The sequence below is a fragment of the Momordica charantia genome, assembly GCF_013281855.1.
Source record: "Momordica charantia cultivar OHB3-1 chromosome 4 unlocalized genomic scaffold, Mcharantia_2.0 BLBB01000004.1, whole genome shotgun sequence".
Taxonomy (NCBI): Eukaryota; Viridiplantae; Streptophyta; class Magnoliopsida; order Cucurbitales; family Cucurbitaceae; genus Momordica; species Momordica charantia.
The window spans coordinates 10259449-10271719 of NW_028275162.1; the positions used below are offsets into that span (position 1 = coordinate 10259449).

Genomic DNA, 12271 nt, shown 5'->3' on the forward strand with positions numbered 1-12271 from the left:
AAACACCAAGAGAAAAGAGAAAGCACCTCAACATAACAAGGTACTGCTATACCTACATTAAATAGATTTCAAATTTTGGGATCTTCTATCCCACCAAGACATTCTGCCTTACAAATCGGGTCATTGACCCCTTCTACTTCTTCACAACCCATAATTGTAGGAGAGTCATCGACCTTATCTCCCAAACCTACGCCATCAACATATATCCAGGCAGTTGTTGAATCCAATTCTCAAAATCGATACCACCAAGAACTACATTACCAAATAATTACCTTTCAAAATCTCAAACCACATTTATTACCACTCTTGAACCATAATAGTTAGATACTTTCATCTCTGAAACCATCCAAAAAATCTTTCCTTCTAACTTTCATTTCGTTCCAAACCAAATTCACAAAACCTGATTATTCTATAAACATATACTCATAGAAACAGATTCTATTGAATAAACCCATACCATGGACAAAACCCATCCAAAAAAATTGCCTTTTCAAAAGTCAAAATTCTCTGACTATTAACCCCCACAAAATGGAATCAAAATATTTACACTGAAAAGAAGTTTACCCTGTTGGGTTTTATGTCCTAAAACTCATAGTTTGTAAATGCCATATATACTTTTATCATTCAATAAAGTTGTTATTGAAGGTTATAATTAATAAGTAGTTATTGATCCAATAAAATGTTCTTATTAGTTCTAAATCCAATAAACTAAGGATCCTAGATTGTTACATGACACTCAAACTTTATGTAGAGACATAAATATGGATCATGTTTGAGTTAACAGTCTAAATGGTCTATAGTATAGGAATAAGGTTGGCGGCCTTATTCTAGGGACACTATGGATGCGGCCCACTTTGTAGCTACTACAAACGATGTGATCCTAATTCATTCATGTGAAGACATGCGAGTAGGGGCGTCCCGTGCAAAGAGTTTCCATAAGACCGGACCATGAGATAGCCACTTTTACTTTATTACACCGTTTACTGTCTGAAACTTACTATCTCGACTTTAATGGCCTAGGTAACTCGATCTTAATCCTGAGCTAACTATGAACTTCTGTTTACTTGGGATTATCCATAGATCTGCATGGGTGAGAGCAGCTCAACAGCGCTGGCTCAATAAGCCTCCCATTTCAGGGGTAAGATTAGGTAGATAGCTAAGGACATAAGGCGCAAGAAGGAATTCACTTCTACCCAATTTTGGGATATTAGCGAGGTTGTTCTCTGAAGGGCTGAATCCAGGTCTTGAACAATTGGCGCCACCCTCATCAAAAGGTTTGTGAGGTTTTTTTTGATTTAATAGTTGGATTACAAATCATTGTTCATTAGAGGATCAGTGAGACTTAAGGAACAAGAGGTAATTACAAGGATAAAGCGGTATTTTGACCCAGCTGTAATAATAAACAACTTGTGAAGGGTCGACTTACCGATCATGATTATACCAAATGGACATAATATATCTGCAGTGAGGAGAGTGCAGCTACGGGTTTTAGTGGAGTGACCCGGTAGTTAACGAATGTTGGTTAACTAGGTTAAAGAGTTTAACCGGTTAATCTCGGATTGTTGGAGCTCATGATTTGTAGGTCCATAAGGTCCCCTAGCTAGCTCATATAGGAATAAACTTGGAATAATTTGAAGGAATAATTCGAATCGTACGAATTAGGTTAATCATATGAGATATGATTAAGTAATTGATATATCATATCAATTTGAGAAATTTGGTCAAAATATTTAAATAGGATTTAAATATTAAAATTATGAATGCGGATTCATAATCGGAGGCATGGATTTCGTCAAACAGTCGGATTTCGGAAAAAGTCAAATAGTTGACTTTGACCAGAGAAAGTCAAAGGTTGACTAAGAAGATTAAAATAATGTTTTTAACCAAGTTGGTGAAAAATTTCACTAACTTGTTGAGTGGAACATTTAAATAATCTCAAAAAATCCACTTTTTGACACTTAACCATGGCAATGCTTGAGTGGAATGTGTGTTGTGAGCTTTTGGTGAACTTTTGACATGCATTTTGACACTTAGCCATGTCATACATGAATGAAATATGTGTTGTAAACTTTTGGTGAATTTTGACATACAAGAGTTGCATGTAAATTGCCTATTTAAAAAGACCTTTGTTCAAACATTGAAATCTCTTGGAACCTTTGGCCATTTGATGTTTTTCAAAAAGCTTAAATTCTCGTTTTTTAAAAAGAGTCCCACCACTCTATTCCAACCCGTGAGAATAGCTAGGAAGACCTCTTGGTGGTCCTCATTGGAGCTAATTGAAGAAATTTGAAAAGCTACAAAGATATGTAATTTTCTCTACCTTTCTTTAAGCATCATAATCTATGATCATGCATGTTTAATCCTAGGTTGTAATATGCATCTAGATTGTTATTTCGATCATTGCTCGCTTCCGCTGTATATTTTCCATCATACCCATTTTTCTTTCCTAAAACATATTCATACCTTGACTATCAAAATGCTTGGTATAATATGTTTTGGTTAAATAATTTCAATTATTCCTGGTTTATTATTTTTTACAAATCATGTGTTCAAAACTTTCCATTATGGTAATGACTGGTGGAATATTTTTTGTCTTACCAAGTCTATTCTACCTTCTCCAATTTCGCAAAGCTTCAAATATTTTCCAAACATTGTTTTTACAAATTCATTCAATCCTCTTTTGTGATTTTCAAATTATTTTCTTTTAGCTTGGATATTCTACTAGGACTATTCAATTATAGAAACAAATGGAAAATCTCGTCTTCATCAAATGTACAAAATGAAATGGTGGGACAAGTTCAACACAGTAATCGCCTCAAAACAAGTAGTGGAAAAATGGTTCTCTGTCTACCCATATAATAAAAAACAAAATGTTCAGCTGAATCAACAATTCCTTGCCCAAAGGTCTAGACTCATTGCAGCCATGGCACGAGCTACAAATTATCAAGAACTGACTAATATAATTCAACAAATTTCTTCTCCGAGCGACAATCGAGACAATGATGACGACAAAAATCAAGATGAAGACGAGTTTACCAATTTCATGAGTCATATATATTCACAATAACCAAGTCAATAAAGACAAGATTCAATCAACTTCTCAAGACAAAAACTCAATCAACTTTGGAGATTTCACCAACAAAGTTCTATCGAGATATAGTTTGTTGTTTTGTAAAGGTGTCGTACGTAGCTTTAATACCCGACACCTAGCATCTTATGCGTTTTAATTTTGTAAGGCTGAATGCCTTGGTAAGATAGAAGATCCCAAACTTTTAAATCTATTTTATGTAGGTATAGCAGTACCTTGTTGAGAGGATTCTTGTTGAGATGCTTTCTCTTTTCTTGTGGTGTTGATGTTTCTCCTTCGAAAAAAATGATAAGCTTTAGAGTAGGAGGCTTTCGTTTGAGATTTTGGTCGCTCATCTCCTTCATTTTCTCTCTTTTGGGGGACTCATTTTTTCTCTATCTTTCCTTGAAGAAACTCTCTTCTAAGATAACCAGAAAGGGAATTTGTGCTTCATTTGATAGATTCAATTTTGAAATCAAAACATGAAAGAATTGCTTGCCACCTAGGAAAAATTTGTTGGGAAACTAAATTTTTGACATCCGTTTGTAAAACATCTGTGTCAACTTTGCAATCGACACGTATCAGAAAACTTATGTTGATAAGATCACTTTGAAATATATTGATGCATAAAACGATTGATAAATTTTCTTTTTTGATAGTAGATTAATTTTTTGTGCACCTATCCAAATGCCATAGTGATACCTAACTAATTGTTCTTGACCATGTATGGATTGCTTGAGAATGTCGTTGTATCCAATACTAGAGGCATCGATTTCAACTATAAGTGATGCCTGAGGATTAATAATATATAGACATGTAAGACTTTTGACTAGACCTTTGATAGTTTGTATGATGCATGTATGATCATGAGACCAAGGAAGAGGATTTTTCCTAAGTCTTTGATAGAGAGGTTTACAAGTTTGTCTTAAATTTGTTAGAAAATCATAAATATAATTGAGACATCTAAGAATCTTTGTAATTGGGTTTTACCAGGAATTTCATATGAGAATTTATTTGCAAATTCTATACATCTTTGGATTGGCTTTATTTTTCCTTGACAAATGTCATATCCTAAAAAGATTCGTCTTATTAGGAATAGTATCCTTAAGAGTGGATCTACCATTTTTAAGCGTCATGAATTTTCAACTAATAAGATCCTTCTTATTACGAATAGGATATCTAATCCATTTTAAGACTGTATCTAAGGGTTTATAATTGATGACTAAGCATGGGACTCCTCTTTCAATTTCGGCTTGATTATTGACATAAGAAGCCACACAACTCCAGGGTGACTTACTGGATCTAATCAGTCCTTTATCAAGTAATTCCTCAACTCCCTTTTGACAATGTTGTAGTAAGTCTGCATTCATTTGTATAGGTCGGGCTTTTGTAGGAATTTGTTATTCATGAAAATCTTTTATATAAGGTAGGTTTACAATGTGCTTTTTTCGTTCCCAAAAAGCATTGGGTAAGGATGAAAATATTTCATTTTCAATTAGTTCTTTAAGCTGAGTAATTTGTTTTTGAATATTAGGATCATTAAGTTGTTCCTCTTTTATGATTTATTTCTTCCTTTATGAATTGTATTTGTTGCATTTTTCTTCCATTAATTGATACCTTTAAAAATTGAAGAATTTTGAACAGAAATTGAAGAATTTTGAACAGAATGTATAGTCTTGATAGATACTTGGTTTAAAAATTTTTAGAATAGTCTCTTAATTAAGGATTTTTGAGGTTATTCCTTTTTCGTTGACTAAAAAGGGATAGGGATAGAGTTGAGATAAAAAAGGGAGTTCCTAATATTATTTGTTCATTTAAATCTTTGACAATAATGAAGGTATTTTTGAAACAATATCCTTGGTTACACAAATGAGCATTAGAAAGTTTTTATTTTCTATTCAGTCGTTGTCCATTTGCTCTATGAAGATTTTCGGAGGATTTTTTCAAAATATTTTGTCGGGATTAATCCCTCTCGGATACAATTTTGACCGGCTCCAAAGCCGATTAATACCTTTGAGGTTAAAAGATATTCTTTACTTATTACGAGATTGATGACACAATACCATTTTTGTAAGTGTATTTTATTTATAATATTGATAAAAGATTCACCAATTTCAATGTTTGCAAGTGTTTCATAATTAAAACTTGAAGGTTGTTCAGTCATTTGTTGAGTTTGTAAGGTTAGTAATTCAAGTCTTATTTGAGAATTTTCCTTTTTAATATTTGAAATTTCTTCTTTTAAAAGATTTACTTCTATTGACATCTTGAACTGTTGTAGCTTTGGTGTTGGTTCAAATCGTGACAATATTTCATTAAGATTATAATGTTCTATATTGTTTGCCTTATTTTCACTGGTTATTAAATCTTTTAATTTTAGAAGATATTCGCTTTCAATTTATGGATCATCAATTTGTTGTATAATGTTTAGGATAAAGTCTTGGTCTTTTGTTATAACATTAATTGTTTGTTTACAGGTGCAAGGTTCAATTTGATCATAACAAGAATCTTCAATTTGTTTACAGATGATGATTCTTTAGAAGAAGTTTCATCAGTTTTTTCTTGGATTTCAAAAATTTGATCATAACAAGAATCTTCATCGTATTATGAGTAAGAATCTGTTAATATATTTAACAGTTGATTTTTGACTTCATCATGTATTTCTAGATTGTTAATTTTCCGTTTCATACGACAATTTGGAGCAATGCGTCCTTTTTGTTTGCACTTGTAGCAAATAATTTCTTTTCGTTTTCTGTTTTTAAAAGATTTACCTTTTCTTTTTGGGGGAGATTTATAATACTGTTTTTGGTTGTATTGGAAATATTTTTAGTTTTTTATACGAAGCTCTATAAGGGGTTCACTTATAATTCTTATTATTCTTATAATTTTTATATTTCTTTTGTATAGAGGGAGCTTGAATTTTCTCATAACCATATTTAGCACAAAAGGATCCTAATACTTGTCTTTGTTTAGAGGTTTGACTTTTCATCTTAGCTTTAAGTTTGAGGTATGTACATTGAAAATTACAACACTTATCTCATGCAAATTGATACACATTCCTAAGTTCAAGTTTCCATTATATTTATATGCATTTGTGCCCCATTACCTAAAATTTTGGATTGGCCACTGCCTGCATCAGCAATATCGAGAGAAAGGTTTTAAAAAGTATTTTGAACTTATATCATGTCTTCTCGTGGCTGAGCAAACTAACGAGTTGTTGATGAAAAAACATGAATCTCAACTAACTGGAGCAACGCCATCTCCTGAAGTGAATGTTTATTGTGAATTTTAACAATCATAGTCGAGGTCGAGGTCGTGACCACAGTAGAGGAAGACATAATTATTCATTTCGTGGTGGTCGTTATAATCATCCAACTTTCAAAAGAACCACATGAAATGATGATGATAAAGGAAAAGCTCTAGACGATACGAGTTTTAGAATTGTTGAACATAAATGTTTCATATGCGATATGACTGGGCATTGAGCACGTACCTATTGTATGTCAAAACACTCAGTTGATCTCTATCAAGCTTCCCTGCAGGAAAAGGAGAAAATTGTGGAAGCAAAATTTGGCTACCCAAGATGATGATATATTTGACCCATCCAACATGACAAATTTGGATGTGGTAGACTTCTTTGAATCATCTAAAGAGAAAATCAGCACAATTGATGGAGTAACAAGTGTTTTTTTTTTTAGAATATCAAGAATTGATGTTTTTTTAGCATTTATCTTTCATATATATATTTTTTTATCTTAGATTGAACTTTTATATTCCAAGTTTTTTTTTCTTTATGTAATTATTTTGTTCAATGAAGAAACATGAACTAACTTTCATATGTTGGATAACTAAAAATAAGTAAAGAAGCTCTGTTTGATAGAATGTGCAACAATACACATAATATTTAAAAGTAGAAAATATTTTTCCAAATTGACAATGCTGGAAGCAAAAGTCAATAAAATCTTAGGTTCTGAAAACTTGATTGAAGATTTTGGAAAAAATAATATTACTTTGCCTAGAGGAACAAAATTTACAAATGACAATGCATTGCTCTCTAGTCAATTAATGAGAAATCTACTAGTTTTAAAGATATACATTGTAATGACTATCCTATTGAGACTGATAGTAAGAATAATATAGAGTATCTTTATATTATATCTATTGTCTCACATGGAAAACGTATACTGAAAAAGCTGCCTGATTTATCTTCTTAATTATATTACACTCATGTACGAGTAATAATTGAAATATGTGCAACAATGAATCTGAAGTTCATGAACCCAGATATATTTATCATTTGGCATGATCGGTTAGGTCATCCTGGGTCTATAATGATGAGAAGAATTATTAAGAATTCACATGGAAATCCATTGATGAACCAGAAGATTCTTAAATCCAATTAATTATTATGTGATGCTTGCTCTTAAGGGAAATTAATCATTAGACCATCACCAGCTAAAGTGGGGACTGGATCAACTGCATTTTTAGAATGAATTAATGGTGATATATGTGGACCCATTAATTCACTAAGTTGACCCTTTAGATATTTATGGTGTTAATATACGCATTGAGTAGATGGTTACATCTGTGCTTATTAACAACTTACCTTGCATTAGCAACATTAATTGCTCAAATACTTAAGTTACGAACACAATTTTTTTATTATACAATTAAGTTAATACACAAAATAGTTTAGCATAATCATTATAAAACGTTTGGAGGTAATTGCTAGACCATTATTTATAAGAGCTAAGCTTCCTACATCTATATCGAGTCATGCTGTTTTGCATGCAGCGTCATGTGCCTGCATTAGACCAACAACCTATCATACGTACTCTCCGTTACAATTACCTTGTGGCTAGGAGCCAAATGAATCTCATCTGTGAATTTTTGGATGTGCAGTACATGTTCCAATTGCTCCAACACAATAACTAAGATGGGTTCTCAAAGAAGGTTAGGAATATATTTTGGGTTTGATTCTCCATCAATAATATCTTGAACCTCTGACGGGTGGTGTATTTACTACACGATTTGCTGATTGTCATTTTATTGAGACAATTTTTCCAACATTAGGGGGGAGAAATTAAGAAGTTTAAAAAAGAAATTACATGGAATGCATCATTATTGTCTCATTTTAGATGTCCATGTAGATCAAAGTGAAATTGAAGCTTAGAGATATTTGATTTGCAAAATATAGCAAATCAAATACCATATGCATTAATAGATATTAAGAAAGTTACTAAGTCCTATATATACCAACTACAAATGCTCTATTGAAGATTGATATCATAATGCAGCAAGTTGTTATAACTAATGAGTTGGAAACACGGTAGAAGTGTGGTAGATCAATGTGTTCTAAGGATAAAAAATCCTCGAAAAATAAATCTAGTTTCAATAGTAAAAAACTAATTTCTTGAGGATGTAAATACACAAAAAGGAACCATAGACACGACTAATAATAGATAAGGTGAAATGCCTCGGGATAACAATGAAATTTCAATAAACTGTGTTATGACAGGAAAAAGATGGAACAAAACTAATATAGTTAGTGACAAAATTTTTGCTTGCTATTTGTATTATGTCTAAAAAATAGACAAATGATTGGCCTAAGAAATAAGAAATTGAGGCATAATTAAATTCACTTTCAAAACGTCAAATCTTTGGACTAGTAATCTGAACATGTAACACCCGTTTTGTTTCCTTAAAAAAAATATAGAGAAACTTTGATGGTAAGTATTATATATTAACTAAAAATAAAGGAAAAGGGATATAGATTTTGTGCTTTAGTTTAAACAAAAAGGAAAAGAAAAAAAATTTGGAAATTGTGAAATGAAAGAAAAGAAGATAAAGGAAGAAGAGACGAGAATAAGCGAGACAGAGAAAGAAACAGAAAAGGAAAAGAAATAAAAGAAAGAGAAAAAAAAAAGAAAGAAGGGGAGAAAAGGGAAACGCCTGAGAGAGTTAAAGAGACGGCAAAATGGGAGAGAGAAAGAGGATGATGGAGGGTAGAGGGTGGAAAGATAGCCGGAAAAATGGCAGGAAAAGCTATCGGTAACAAAGAGAATGGATCGACTAGGTTTTTAGACAAAGATTTGAGATTCGGTAAGTCGATTTCGACTTTCTTAAGCCGCTTTTAAGTACAATAGTATGGTTTCCTTCTTCTGTTCAATAAACACTTCGATGGGTCATTCATTTCGTGTATTGTACTTTTTTTTTTTTGGAAACTTAAGAGGAAGAAGAAGAGAATATTAGATCTCTTCAGTAGTGACATTTAGTGTTCTTAATTGAAGAAGAAAATTGATTTGAGCAATGAAAGAGTTCAAATGATGGATTCTAATAAAGTATTGTCTTATTAGTTGAGAGAAAAATGAAAATGAATAAAAAGGATGGGTAATGAGTTGTGTGTGTAATGGAACCACAAGATGAATATGAAACAAAAGAAAGATGATAGAAAGAAATGGCATTTTGTGGGATGTTATAGAAAGTAAATAGAATATAAAAATGGAAGAAGATGGCCATTTTGGTGGTAGATGGATGAAGAAGAAAGTGAATAGTGAAATAAAGTAAAAACAAATTAATAAATTGGTGCAAGTACAAAATGAATGAGATAAAGGGGAATTTTCTTGGTTTGGTACGTCACTCACATGGGAGTAAAAATGAAAAAAAAAAGGATTATTTTATAATGGAAAAGTACATAAAGTACATAGGAGTTATTGGGGAGAGAATGGAAATACTCATAGAATAAGTTTAAGCTTGGACTTTTGGGATTTAGAGTTCATCCAAGGTTTGAAATATCTAATGTGCGTGTGCTTAATTTATGGTGACATAATTAATTATTGTATTATTTACTTAATATTATAGGTCAAGCAAAAATCGAGATCGCTTATAGTCCCAATTTGGCGAACAATAATTCAGTGAGTGGTTATTTTATTAAGTATGTTAATTATTGTAGTAATTGTTGAACTTAAACTTCCAAAACAAAATTGACTCGTGGTCATACCAAAGATTTAGTTATTGGAAATTATGGAGATTTTGAGGCATTTATCCTTATTTCGTAAATTACCTTGTTTTAGTAACCAATGAAATGTTGAAGTATAAAGAGATGAATTGTGGTTAATGATTTGATGTTATGACTTAATATTATGAAATTTCAAGAGATTGGTATTCACGAATGAATTTGATTGAAACATCCTATTTCGTAATTAATATAATTGAGTTTGCAAAGTGTTTAGTTTATAGAAATTCCATGATTTTAACCTATTTACATGACTACCAAACTATGGTTGAGCTGGTATACGAGGTTCAGAATTATTTTAGGCCAATTGTTTGGTATTTATGATTTCAATGGTGAGAACAAATCATTGAATTTATGATTTAAAGATTATGAGACGTCGATATATAATAATTATGATTTGTTGTGGTTTGAGAATATTAAACCTATTATAGAATCTGTTTTAGAACCACTAAATGTTGTACCTATGGTTATTTCTTTGTACACTTACCTGAATAGTGTTCTCGTAGTGTATGCATGACCAGCTTTGCTCTGTTATGTATCTTGAGTTTACTCGATGTGTACATGACTAGTGTTGCTCTGCTATGTGCCTTGAGCTTACTCGATGCGTAGTATGACCAGGATTACTCTGCTACGTGTATTGAACTTGCTCGATACGTAGTATGACTAGATTTGTCCTGCTATACATTTTGAGGTTGCTCGATGTATAGTATGACCAGTTTTGCTTTGCTATACATCTTGAGGTTACTCGATGTATAGTATGACCAGTTTTCCTCTGCTATACATCTTGAGGTTCTAGATGTATAATATAACTAGTTTTCCGCAGCTATACATGATCTTGAGGTTACTCGATGTGTTGTATTGACAGTATTGCTCTGCTATGCATTTTAAGGTTACTTGATACATAGTATGACTAGTTGCTCTGCCACGTATGAGAGTTTAGCCTATACATAGCATGACCAATTTGTTTTGCTCCGTGCATTAAGATTTCTCGTATATAGTATGACCAGGATGCCCAGATGTGCATATTGAGTTATCTATTGCCTGTATGGCCAGTTTTAGGTTTAGATTTAAATGATAAGTTTCTCTATCTCATGATAATGCTTTAAAGATGATGCTCGTAAGGATCTCCTACCATCAAGTATTTCAAGTTATTCATTTCTCAGCATATTCATAACAATCTTATAAATTATGATCTACTGCCATGTTTGTTAATGCCTATCTTTACTTTATTTTATTGTAAATATCTACCACTCACTGAGCTTGTTAGCTCACTATTTATCTTTAATCTTTTTTAGGTAGCACTGAGTCTCCAATGAGCCTTCTAGGATCGATATCTGCCCCCAACTTTTGTAGATTGCATATATTTTTGTACGGAATTGTTATAGTGTGTTTATGATAACTAGTGTGGCTAACATTCTACCTACGACGTGGAATAATTTAAAATTTATATGGTTTTGATTAGTAAAATAGTTTTTGAAATGGTGTGTAATGAGGCACACTTTGCTATCATTGTTGCTTAAATATTGTAAATGTAAATATTTTATTTTTCAGGTGTGTATATCCATGTTTTAGAGGAAACTCTTCAAAATTTTTTTGAATTTATACAAGTGGAAATTTGCTAGACACGAGTTGACATTTAAAATGTTATAACACCTCATGTCAGTGGCAAGAGATTAATTACTAGAGTTTAGATGGAATCTGTTATGGGTGCATCACGTCGTAGGATGCTTAAAGTGATTTAGGACGGGTCATGTCAGAATACTAGAGGATTTTAAGTTTTTGGGATACAAATGGGTATTTGTAAAAAAAAAATTAAAATGAAAATAATAAGGTCACAAGATATAAGGCAAGACTGGTTACACAAGATTTTTCACAAAGACTTTGTATTAATTGTGATGAGACATATTCTCTAGTGGTAGATGAAATTACTCTAAGATATTTAATTGGCCTAACTGTGTATGAAAGTTTGAACATGTACTTATGGATGTAGTCACAACATATTTATATTGATCTCTTGATAATGACATTTATATGAAAACCCCTAATGGATTTAAGGTTCCAAAACGTGTAATCCATGTTCTCGAAGATTGTATTCAATAAAATTACAGAGATCACTATATGGATTAAAACAATCATGACGAATGTGGTACAATCGTCTGTGTGGATATTTGTTGAAAATGATGTCAAAATAA

General features: G+C 32.0%; 2 long non-coding RNA genes across 2 annotated transcripts; both read left to right on the top strand.

Moving 5' to 3' along the window:
• The first annotated feature begins 2161 nt into the window (after positions 1–2161).
• LOC148211769 (uncharacterized) lies at positions 2162–3316 on the top strand. Its single transcript, XR_015790478.1, has 2 exons — positions 2162–2306; positions 2709–3316. It is a non-coding gene; the product is annotated as an uncharacterized LOC148211769 (long non-coding RNA).
• A 5670-nt stretch (positions 3317–8986) lies between these two features.
• LOC148211770 (uncharacterized) lies at positions 8987–11629 on the top strand. The gene is made up of 3 exons (XR_015790527.1): positions 8987–9166; positions 9926–9978; positions 11375–11629. It is a non-coding gene; the product is annotated as an uncharacterized LOC148211770 (long non-coding RNA).
• Positions 11630–12271: the final 642 nt, after the last annotated feature.